Source organism: Cavia porcellus, unplaced genomic scaffold (genome assembly GCF_034190915.1).
Source record: "Cavia porcellus strain 051 isolate PalLab524CR breed Dunkin Hartley unplaced genomic scaffold, mCavPor4.1 scaffold_8, whole genome shotgun sequence".
NCBI lineage: Eukaryota > Metazoa > Chordata > Mammalia > Rodentia > Caviidae > Cavia > Cavia porcellus.
Window position 1 is genome coordinate 47,377,801 of NW_026947491.1, and position 12,522 is coordinate 47,390,322.

Below are 12,522 nucleotides of genomic sequence, written 5' to 3' on the forward strand. Positions count from 1 at the left end.
GGGTGTAGATTTACATTGACTGTGACTGTTTGGCATTCTGTATGCCTCACTTACCTGCATATCAGTTTTTTCCCCATGCTTGGGAAATTTTCTGCCATTCCTGCTGTGAATAGTTTACCAATGTCATTCGCATTGAGTCCTGAATCTTCACTGATGCCTATTAGTCTTATAAGGTTTCTTTCTCTTGGTATCATATTGAAGCCTTGAATTATCATTTCATGCTGCTTTGTTATTTTAAAAGTTCTTTCTGTTCATGATCACTAATTGTGATCCTGTCCTCAAGATCCAAAATTCTATCTTCAGCTTTATTTAAATGGTTTTGCCAGTTTCCAAAAGACAGTTTTGTTTCTTGGATATCTCTTTGAATTTGTTTCATCGATTCTGCTTGTTTTCATATTGTTCATTCAAGATTCAATCAGTTTCCCATGATTTTGTACTTTTTTTTTAATCTATGTTTTTTCTAGCTATGCGGAGCAACTCCTTTTCTAAGGTTGCTAGTTGTGTGTTTACATGAAAATCTATTTCTAATTTTATTTCCTCTATAACATCATGGATTTGTTTCTTTATTTTACTTGATATCTTTTCAGTGATTTCTGGCATACGACTTTTAAAGTCTTCTACTTTAGTGTTTCCTGTATTTGCTCCTGATGGACTCGATGTTTGAGATTGGATTTTGCTTTTTCATTTTGTCATTTTCACCATTCAGACTAGTATTTGGTCTTTCAATCTCACTAGTCTTGACTGTCAGTAGTGTGTGTCTTAAGGTCCTACTGTGTGGTTGATGCTTTTCCAGTTGCTGGGTACCACAATTAAGAGAAGGGCCAGTCCTGTATTCTTCCTAGGCTGACTAGCCTAAGAGTATTGATGTAAGTCAACCCTTAATTCCTCTTGTTACTGTTTTTAGATTGTTCCAGCTCACCAGATCTCCCTGTCTATAGTTTTTGTCCTGGCTGGGACCCTACTCTGTTACTGAGTGTCTCATAAGCCCTTTTATTTTTCTCCACATTGTGGGAGGCATTACTGGCCCACTCTTCAATCTACCTGATGTTCTCTGTGTGGAGGAAGCTCTTACACTCTTGGCAGGCTTGCCAAGGTCCTGCACCTGGGGGCTTCACTATTGCTCCTGTTTACTCACTGAATATTTCTATTTTAGGGACAAACTCACCACACTGATAGAAGCCTGCTAAGGTTACTGAGTCTCCCATCAACTCAGCATGGTTAATCCTCTTCACTCCAAGGTCCTGGGAATAGGAGTGAGAGCCAAAGATCAACAGCAATACTAGGTCCAGGAGGTGGATTGTGTCCCTGAGGGTGGGATGGCAGGGCACAGAAGCATCACAACTCACCCCTGTGCACCAGTGGAGGTATGGAGGAGCCCCATCCTTTTCATTCCTTATTGCATGAATTTGAGTTTTTTCTTTCCTTTTTTTTGATAAGTTTGGCTAGAGGTTTATCAATTTTATTTATTCTTTCAAAGAACCAATTTTTAACTAATTAATTCTTTGTATTGTTTTCTTAGCCTCAGTTGCATCAATTTCTGATATGATCTTCATAATTTCCTCTCTTCTTTAGGTTTTGTGATTGACTTGTTCATTTTTTCTCTAAAACTTTAAGGTTCAATATTAGGTTGTTTATTTGTTCATTCTGGTTTTCTGATATGAGAATTCACTGATATAAATTTTCCTTTGAAGACTGCTTTCATTGAGTCCCACAGGTTTCAGTAAGTTGCATTTGCATTTTCATTTGATTGTACATATTTCTTTGCTTTGTGATTCATTGTTTATTCAGTAGGTTATTTAATTTCCATTTATTTAGGGAGCTTTTTTAGTTTCTTTGGTCATTAATTCCAAATATCATTGCACTTAGGTCAGATAATATGCATGGGAGAAGTTCAATTCCTTTGCATTTACATTGTTCTATGGGCTAGTATACAGTCTGTTTTAGAGAAAATTCCATGAGAATCTGCGAAGAATCTGTATTCTGATATTGTTGGGTGGAACACTGTACACATTAGTCCATTTGTTCTCAAGTTTGATTCAGTTCTATTAATTCTTTGCTGAACTTTTGTCTAGTTGATCTCTTTTTTGTCAATGGGGTATTAAGCTATCCTGTTATAATTGTATTATTCCTTATTTGAATTTTCCTATTAATATTTGTCTTACATAGTTGAGTGCTATATCTTATATATGATTGTTATCTCTTCCTCTTGGAGTTTTCTCATAACAAAAACATAGTGAACTTCTTTTTTCTCTTTTGATCACTCTTGCTTTGAAGTTCACGTTGTCCTCAAACAGAACATGGATCTCTGCTTTTTTTCTGGGTTCTTATTGCATGGAGTATTGTTTTCTATCCTTTGACTTTCATTCTATGAATTTCTTTTTGAGTTAAATGTGTTTCTTATATACAGCCCATTATTGGATTTGGTTTCTTGATCCATTCTGCCGGTCTGTTTTTTATGACTGGTGAATTGAGGTCATTTACATTGATAGTTGTAACTATCTTTGTCATGTTATTTTTCTTCTGCTGGTTCCCTAGTTTTCACTTCTGTTCAACTGTTTGTACTTCTGGTCTTTCAGTATACTTTGTAAGGTTAGTTGCATGGTCCTGAAGTTCTTCAGTTGTCCTTTGTCATGAAAGTACCTTATTTCTCCATTGATTTTGAAAGATAATTTTTCAGGGTACATCAGTCTGGGTGTGAAGTTTCTTTCTTTCAGGGCTTGAAATATTTTACTCCATGCTCTTCTTGAATTGATGGTTTATGTTGAGAAGTTTAAAATGATTCTGATGGGCTTTCCTTTATAGGCTACCTGTTTCTTTTCTCTAGCAGTTTTTAATAATTTGTTCTTGCACTGAATTTCTGGGTTCTTGATTATTATATATCAAGGTTAGATTTATTTTGCTTATAACTTATTGGGGTTCTATATGGCTCATTTATCCATGTGTCTGTTTTGTTCTGCTATTGTTTCTTCAAATGGTCTTTTCATGCATTTGTGTTGTCTTCTTTTTTGTTGAAGCTTATTAGCTTTATAACGTTTCTCCTTGAAATCATCTTGAAGCTGTTGAATTGTTATTCCCTGGTTTTTTGTTTTTTAAGAGATCTTTCGTGATCACTAGCTGCAATCCTATTTTCAAGGTCTGGGAGTCTGTCTTCAGTTTCATGTATTCAGTTTTGCCAGCTTTTAATGGTATTTTCATTTCCTGGCTATCTCCTCAAATCTGTTTCATGTATTATGTTTCCTGTATTTTTCTTTGATAGTTTCTATTTTCATCATGTATATCATTTCTGTTTTTAACCTGAGAGATTGCGTCTGTAAGATTTTCTTTGCTTATTCCTAGAGTTGTTTCTTTACTTCTATTGGTATGATTTCGTAAGTTGAAGGCATGTGATTTCTACTTTCATCCACGTCTCTCTCTTGTACTAGATCTGGATGGGTTGAAAGTTTGAGATTGCATTTTTTTTTGGCATTTTTCTCTGTTTTTCCAATTCAGGCAGAAGCCAAGTTCTAGTTGCTTCCTGTACTAGTAGCCCATTCAATCATGGGTTGAGGGTTGCTGAGGGTTGTGGGTCTGTTGGTGTGGGCGCCTAGCCCCCAAGGGCCTCAGAGATGGTTTCTGCATGTGAGTGAATCACTGGGTGTAGCTTTTCTCTCTCCAAGAGCCTCTAATACACCTCTTGGGTGTGTGCACATCGTTGTCCACAGCTTTCCAGTCTCTGTGGGCCTCATTAATGGGCTTCCAGTGGACAGTGCGTCTCTGGGTGCAGTCTTCCACTCCCCACGAGTCTCAGAGATGGTTCCTGGATGTGGGAAGCTCCGGGTTCATAATTTCAATCCCTACATGCCTCATTGAGGGTTCTAAGATGACTAGAGGTCACTGGGCGCACTTTCGCAGTCTTAGGAGCCTCACCTACAGTTTCTGGGTGTGGGGAGGCCACTGCACATGACTTCCAAGTCCCTATAAGCCTTACTGTCAGTTATCAGATGACCATAGGTAGCTGAGGAAAGACTCCCACTGGGCATCTGGGAGCCTGCAGTGAGGCCTGCAGAAAATGAGAAGCTGTGATCAATGATCCATACACACTCAGGAAATATAGATGAGGTTCCTGGGGATTTGAAAGCTGCACACAGTGACCTACAGCCATCTGGAAACCCTCCCTGAGGCCTGTGAGCAGTGGGGAGTAGATTCCTGATCCATAAATGTTTATTTTATATTTTCAAGTCAGGTATATTTTTGTTCAGAATTGGTTTAGCTATTCTAGTTCCTTTGTGATTTCATGTGAATTTTAAGATTTTTTTTTCCTATTACTGTGAAGAAAGTAATTAAAGTTATGATTTGGAACTCTTAAATGTATAAGGTTACTTCAGGTTGTGTGATTATTTTATCAATGTTATTTCTTATATTCCATGAATGTGCAATACCTTTCCAATATTTGTGTCCTTAAAATACTTTTCATTAACATTTTATAGACTCGTTTTACAGATTGTTCACTTCAGTAAGATTTATTTCTAAATATTTTATTTGGTGGTAGATATTACAAATTTCCAACAAATTCATTAATTGTGTATAGCAATGCTACTATTTTCTTGGATGTTGATCTTTCATATTATATCATTTTATTATTTTTTTCTTTTTTAAAAATTTTTATTTAAAAGGAAAAAGAGAAAAAAAACAAAACAAAACAAAGCGGTGTAAGGGTACAAGTAATACAGAACTACAAAAACAAACAAACAAACAAAAAAACAGTAAGAAATCATCAGTTAATAGAATACATATTATCATCTTAGAGATAGTTGCTCAAGTCACAGTATCAAAGCATACAAAGGGGACATTCAAACAGTAAGACTGCAAACAGTTGTGTTCAATGATCCAACCAAAAACATTAATATGGTCAGCTATTTAACACCCTAAACACACTTGCTGTTGTATCTTTTAGAGCACTTTTTATATAATTTTAGTGAATTTTTATAAGATCTAACATACTTTGATGGATTATTTATGTTTTCAATAAATAAAATCATGTGATCCACAAATATAGATAACTTAAATTTATCTTTTAATATTTAAATGTAGCTTTCTCTTGTGTCATTGCCTCTGCTAAGTATTTCATTATTATATTAAAAAATAGTAGTGACAAATGTGCATTCTTTTTCTTTTTCACAACTTTAGAGGAAATGCTGTTTTCTCCATTCAGTATAATGTGGACTATGAGTTTCATTTACCCTTTCCATTTTTTTTTATTAACCTTCCATATTCTTTTTTAGTTTTTATTTCATAAATCTCAACTCTGATAGTTAATATTTTTTTCCTCTACTAAATTTTACTTGTTTTCTTCTTTCTTTCGAAGGCCTTAAGGTTTTGTGTTAGGTTGTTTATTCGAGGCCTGTTTTTTTTTTTTTTTTTCTTTTTTTTTTATGTATATGTTATTGCTGCCTTCTTCGTTTACATTACTGCTTTTGCTGTGCCTCACAAACTTTGTTATACTGTGCTTATATGGTGGACATCTATTTTAATTGTGTCTACTTTTGCCCTTTGAGTTTCTTGGAAATGGATATTCATATCACTTTGAGGATTTGGTAAGTTTTCAGGCATTATTTTATAAATTATGTCTTCTATTTTCCCATAATCTCTTATGTCTTCTGCTACTCCCAGAGATATATGTGCATACCCACAATGTGTAAATGCAGTTGTCTATGTCCTATAAGTTTTGCATGTTTTATTCATGCTTTTAAAATATTTTATATATTTTTTTAACTGGTTGTGTGGTCAAATTGATTTGCTAAACTTGTCTTAAAGTTTCAAAATTCTTTCTTCTCCTTTTTTTTCCAATCTTTTGTGGAATGTCTCTTTTGTGTTTATTTCTCATTAAAATACTTTGTTCCAAAATTTTGGGCAGTTGTTTTCTTATGATTTATATCTCTTTGGTGATTTACTTATATATACCTATTTTCATTTTTTGTGTATTTTTATCCAAATTCTTATGCACCTTACTAAGTTTCCTTAGAATCATTATTTTAGCATATTTTCAAGTAATTCACATATATCCTTCCTTTTGAGATCTACTTCTGGAGAAGTATTGTTTTTGTAACTGTCATGTTATTATGATCTTACATTGAAATCTGCACACCTCATGTGACTTTTATGGTTTCTAATTTTAAGAAATAGAATCCTGGAACAAAATAACACTAATGGGTTCTTTCTTAGGTTCACAGGAATGAGTTTTAGCAATATTGAGACATTTTACAACAGTATCTGCAGTCCCACATTGTAGGCAGTTCTAAAGACTTCCCTTAGATCTTGTCAATTAAAATGTTGGTAGAGATAGTGGCTCTTGGTTGCTGTGTTTAGAGCTATGTAACAGAGGAAAGAGCCCTCCCAAGTCCTTGTGAACTCAGACAATTGAAACAGGGAACTTGGTAGCAGTATCTATTGTCTGGTGGCTGGGATGAGGGGAAAATAAAGAAGTATAGCTCATTAGATCACATAAAGGAGCTGCAAGCATTGGCAGAGTCCCTGGGACAAAGGTTTGAGTAGGAAGTTTTCCATCTCTGAACATGTGGCGCAAGTAAATTAGGAACTTTTCTAAAGCCATTTACACCAATGTTTACCTGGCCCCAATATTAGTATGCAAATATTTTATGCTATGGAATTGAGTGGAGAGAATTAGAAATAAGTATGACTCAGCCTAACAAATATCATCAGTCTAATTTTGACTATCCAGTGTATCAGAGACTTAGTGAAAAGCATCAATTGTCTGTCTTAAGGATACAATGAGAAAATAAAAAACAAGCACAAGTTTAGTAATACATGTATGGCTGGGTGTCTCTGGATGGGTTGTATACCAATCATCCAGCCACTATTTGTTAAGTTTACACAGTGATAGGCAGGGTCAGCAAAAGATTCCAATTATGTGAAACACTCAGACTCAAAATGGCATGGATGGTATTCCAGGACAAGATCCTGGAATATAATCTTGGATGACTCAAGGAGAGTATAGATGATTGTAGCTAAGAAGAGTCAGGGATATCTGAAGTGGATATTATTGATAACTCCATGCTTCCATTTTATTATCCCCTAGGGAATATGCAAAATTAGTCATTGTGAATTTGTGGTCCTCAACACCAATGTTTTGAATATTATAGACAAAATTGTCATTAGAAAGATGTAAATATTACTATCTCAATTATTCTTTTGGAATGGAGAATGAGCACTTCCTATGACTCAGATGCTTAAAAATCTCCAAAGAGTTTTATACATAATTTTAATTCCACCATGAGAATTAGACCATTTTCTAACATACACATTTTAGATTTCCTTAGAGATACTATGACTTACTCTTAACTTCATTATGTTGTCTTTAAACCAAATGACAAAAATGAAGAAAATGGTCAATTAGTATATTTTTCTTCTACTATATCCAAGGTATCTTATCAGTTCTGAGAAAATTAGATATTTGTTATAAAAGAAAAAATATAAAACATGATGATGAGAAACAAAGAGGTTACTCTCATTCAAGAAAAATATGAGAAAACTAGCTAGTGACTTAATTTTTAAGGAATAAAATATCTAGCACTGTACTTTGATACTGACAAATAACTTAGATTATCAGAATAAGTTAGACTGAACTCAAATACTAGTTACTTCATTTGTAAGGAATTTAGATACATTTGTTTGAAAACGTCGTGTGTGCTGATTATGAAAGAGTTTGTGTGGGAGGGTGATTTATAAATATGTAAGATAGTGAGTATTTCTAGGCTTTAAAGTGGACAAAAACTCTTCTAAGAGTGAAATGGCACCAAAATGTACAGATTAAAAAAGAAATATATGTTGTTTGGAAAATGCATTAGCCATGGAATATTCTTCAGTGTTACATTTTTGTTTAACAAAAGTTCACGATTCAAAAACAAACAGAATTCCTATAAAATGAATGCAGGGTAAGTATTTTTTATTTTATGTATTATGAGCTTGCAAAATAATCAATACTATCCTGATTTATGGAAAGACATTAAACCAATTAAATTCAGAAGTGGACTAACAAAGAAAATATTTGCATAATTCATGATTAGAGATTCAGTGTACTTACACGAAAGAATGACTATATTTTAATATCAGAACAGCACCAGAAAAAAATATTTCTCAGTAGCTTTTATCAAAATCTTTACTGGTACACATGCTTTTCAGTTGTGCAAAGAATTACCTTTATTTATTAGTGGTACATTATTTCTCACTTTGAAAACTCTACTCATGAAGTTAAAACAATAGAATAAATGAATGAATTTTCAAATTTTGTATCAAACTCCAACAACATATATATATATATATATATATATATATATATATATATATATGTATAATGTAATTTGTGTGTGTGTGTGTGTGTGTGTGTTAGTTTTGAGATTTATAAAGTTTCCGAGCCCAATATCCACAAAATTTATTTTCTGTTGAAAAATTTCAAATTTTGATCTACAAAGAACCCAAAATTTAACCACAGATATAACATTAGAAAAACAATTTTAAAAAGATTAATCACAAACATTTGTTCTTGAAAAGCTAAGATAATGTAAAAGTAAGAAAAAAAACTTTGTTGTTGAAGGAAACCATGATTATTTTCAACATTGGGATAAACCAAGGTAACTTAAAAACATTTTCCTATAGAAGCACTAAGACTGTAAGGAGATGTGTCTCTAGATAAAATATTGGACAATACTTTTAACATGTTCCTGCTAGCTTGAACATGCTACATGCATGACTGTCACATTTGGCAGCTTGAACCACCGGTGATACAATGGATATAATCGGTTTTTACTAAAAAATCAATTTTACTAAAAATAATTAATAAAAAACTCAGCCTAGCAAAATGTACAAGGTCTTATAACAAGGAATAACTGAACCAATATTTCAAAGTTTAAAAAATCTGAATGCAGATTCTCAAAAATGAGTATTCAGAAGAATAATGAAAAAAAAAGTGAAATAAAGCTTAGGATTTCACTGCTGGGTAATGTGATAGGAACAAAGCATGTGTATTTCACCTGAGGTACTGGATTGTACATATTACTAGAAATTACTCAAAGAATACTATTTACCCATAAATTTTCTCCCCAGATTATAAAAAATTTAGAAGAAATGAGAAGCCATACAATGGTGACCACATTCATTCTTCTAGGACTCACAAAGGATCCAAACTGGCAAATTGTAATTTTTCTTTTTCTATTAAAAACATATTTATTGACTGTCACCGGGAATCTTCTCATTATCCCCCTCACATTGCCGGATCACAACCTCAAAACACCCATGTATTTCTTCCTTTGAAATTTTTCCTTCTTAGAACTCTCATTGACAACTACCTGTGTCCCTACATATCTGGTCAGCATAGTCACTAAAGATAAAACTATCTCCTTTGTTGCTTGTTGGACACAATTATTCTTTGTCCTTTTCTTTGGTATATCAGAGTTTTTCTTGTTTGCTGTCATGTCTTATGACCGCTATGTGGCCATCGGCAAGCCCCTTCATTATACCACCATTATGAACCACAGAGTATCCTAGGAACTGGTGTTTGACTGCTCTTTGATTGCTATATTAACCATAATTCCTTGGGCTGTCGGGAGTCAGACTTTGGAATATTGTGGTACAAATATTGAACATTTTTTTTCTCTGTCTACTCTCCTCTTCTGAAAATCTCTACAAACACAAGGATCATGGGATATGCACATTTTGTTTTAGCAATTTGCATACTTCTGATTATTTTGACACTGGTAATATCATCTTATGCAAACATCATAAAAACAATTCTGAAGATCCCTTCTACCCAGCAGTGGAAAAAAAACTTTTTCTACCTGTTTCTCACGCATCATTGTTGTTTCTATCTTTTATGGAAGCTGTATTTTTATGTATATTAAACCTTCTGCTGAGGAAAGGGTTTCTTTAAACAAGGTTATTGCAGTACTCATAACTTCAGTTGCACCTGTTTTGAACCCTTTTATCTATAGTCTAAGAAATAAGCAAGGGAAACAAGCAGCAAAAGACAATTAAAAATGTGTCTTTAATACTTTGAAACAATAGCTTTTATACTTTCATAATATGTACTAAAAATAAAAATTATAGTTATATCAGCTACCTTTCAATATCTTCTCTTATTTTTATATTGTCATAGTAAGAACTCATTCATAAGTATCCATTCAGTCTCCTGGAGTTTTAGCCTTTAATTGAGTTACCTGCATCCTTGATTGTCTCTTACATATTCTACAATCATTCATTCTCTCAGTGTAACTCTGATATTTTTTATCCTGACAATATTTCATCATGAATGCATTTTAGACCACTCATATATATCTATTATTTCTAGTATGTATATACCCAGAATACAGATCTTTTATTAAGCTAATAAATAATAGTAAGTTATTGCATTTTATAAAATTTGAGAAGTGATATTTTTCTTCCATCATATAATATTAACCTTTCACAAATATGAATTATGTTTCTAGAACCAAACTTTCTCCATTCCTTCCTCTTTTTTCTTATTTTTGAGTTTGGTGGGCAATAACTGTTCTCCATATATATATATTTTTTTATTTTCTCCACTTTTCATACATATGCCATCCCTAATGCTGCTTTACTATGAAAATTCAGGATGACATGCAAAACACATGCATACATACTTGCTTTTTAGTTAATGATTTCTGTTATCATTCCTATAGACAATTTTCCTTCTTTTTAAGCTGAGACTCTAATAAAACATTACATCATTAAAACCGTAATATTTAATTTTAGAGATTTATTTTTCTGATTACAATAGCCATTCTAAATTATCAAGTTTAAATTAGTTCTGCTTAAGTTCACATAGTAAATCTTCTGTTTACACACTAGTACTATGTAAATGGAAATAATGCACTGCCTTGATCCTAAAAACATCATAAAGTAATTGGCTTGTATTCACTAATGCTGAATTTGAACAATTAATACAAGCAGTAAAGTATTTGGTAATAAAATATACCTTTAATACTTTGAAATAATAAATTTGTCTTTTATAATAGTGAGCTAGTAAAATTTATTAACAATAATAGCTTAAATATCCCTTTATTTTTATACTATAATAGTGACTGAACTCATTCACAAATAATTCATTCAATCTGCTCCTGTAAATGTAACTTTTGAAACATAATATTTGCATCCATGGTTGTCTTTTATCCGCTCTATAATCACTTATTCTCTCAGTTTAATTTTCTAATCTTTTTCATCCTAATAATATTTCATTATGAATTCATTTTAGAAATTTTATATATACCTGTGCTTTGCTAGTCTGCATGCATCCAGAACATAGATCACTTATGAAGTCTTTAAGTATTAATTTATTTTACTTGATAAACCTCTGGGAATGATTTATTTCTGTCATATAATATTAATATTTCACAAAAAGAATGCTTCTCATAATCAACCTTTTCTTTATTCTTTTTCTATTTTTTATTATGATTAATGATAGTTGATTTTATTCTATTTTCTTGTATTTTCTCCTATTTGTGAACACATTCAATCACTAATGATATTTTACTATGGATTTACTAAAGAATGTAAAAGGTATCCATACATATTTTGTGCTCTTTAGCTATAGTTTCCTGTCACCATTTCTGCAGATAATTCCCTTTCTTTTTAAGCTGGGAGTCTAACAAAGCAGAATGTATCTTTAAACATGAGTTATAAAAAAATGAGGTATAATCCTAGCACTTTGTTTTATAATCAGGGACACCATAAATACCCAAATCTGCATTAATTCTGTATTACATTATAGTAAACACTATCTAAATGCTTGCCTTATAGTAATGGAAATGATGTACTACCTCATTCATAAAAACATACTAAGGATATTAGTTCTTTTCACTGATGGTTACATTAAACCATCAAATCTAGTTAATATCATAGTTCTACCATGTCACTTTACTGAAGGTAAATATATACTACCCAAAATCAGATTATATTTATTAGGTCCCGTTTAATCTTACAGAAAACCAAAACATATTAGTCCTGATTTGGAGACTCACTCCAAAAATATGACTTGTGTTTCCATAAAACTTGTTTAAAGTGATAGGTTTTGATTAAATGGGAAGGAAATCAAGAGATGGGAGAAGGATGGAGAAAGGTGGTGCAAAAGGAATAAAAAAGAATTATGATATATTATGTACATGAACAACTTTTCACAAAGAATGTGGCCATTACATAATTAAATAATATATTAATAAAAATTAAAACAAAAATACCAAATTATGTATCATTCTTTACATTTATTTAATAAATGTTTATTAGTCATTTTTGAAGCTGGACATATGATGTAGCATATGCCTATAGAAAGGTAATAGTTTATAATTTATCAAAATTTTATAACATATTAAGCTGCATAAGATGCACTTCCTAATGAGCATATAGTGAAATGAATTTATCACATATTTTAAAATGTTGAGTTCCAAGTAACTTGGTCTGCAATTGTCCTCCAAAACAAGCAAAGAAATTTTTAAATTTTTAACTTGATCAAACCAA

At 32.3% G+C, this 12,522-nt stretch overlaps 1 pseudogene; it reads left to right on the top strand.

Moving 5' to 3' along the window:
* The first annotated feature begins 9,120 nt into the window (after positions 1–9,120).
* Positions 9,121–10,026, top strand: LOC111753292 (olfactory receptor 6C75-like; annotated as a pseudogene).
* The last annotated feature ends 2,496 nt before the right edge of the window (positions 10,027–12,522 follow it).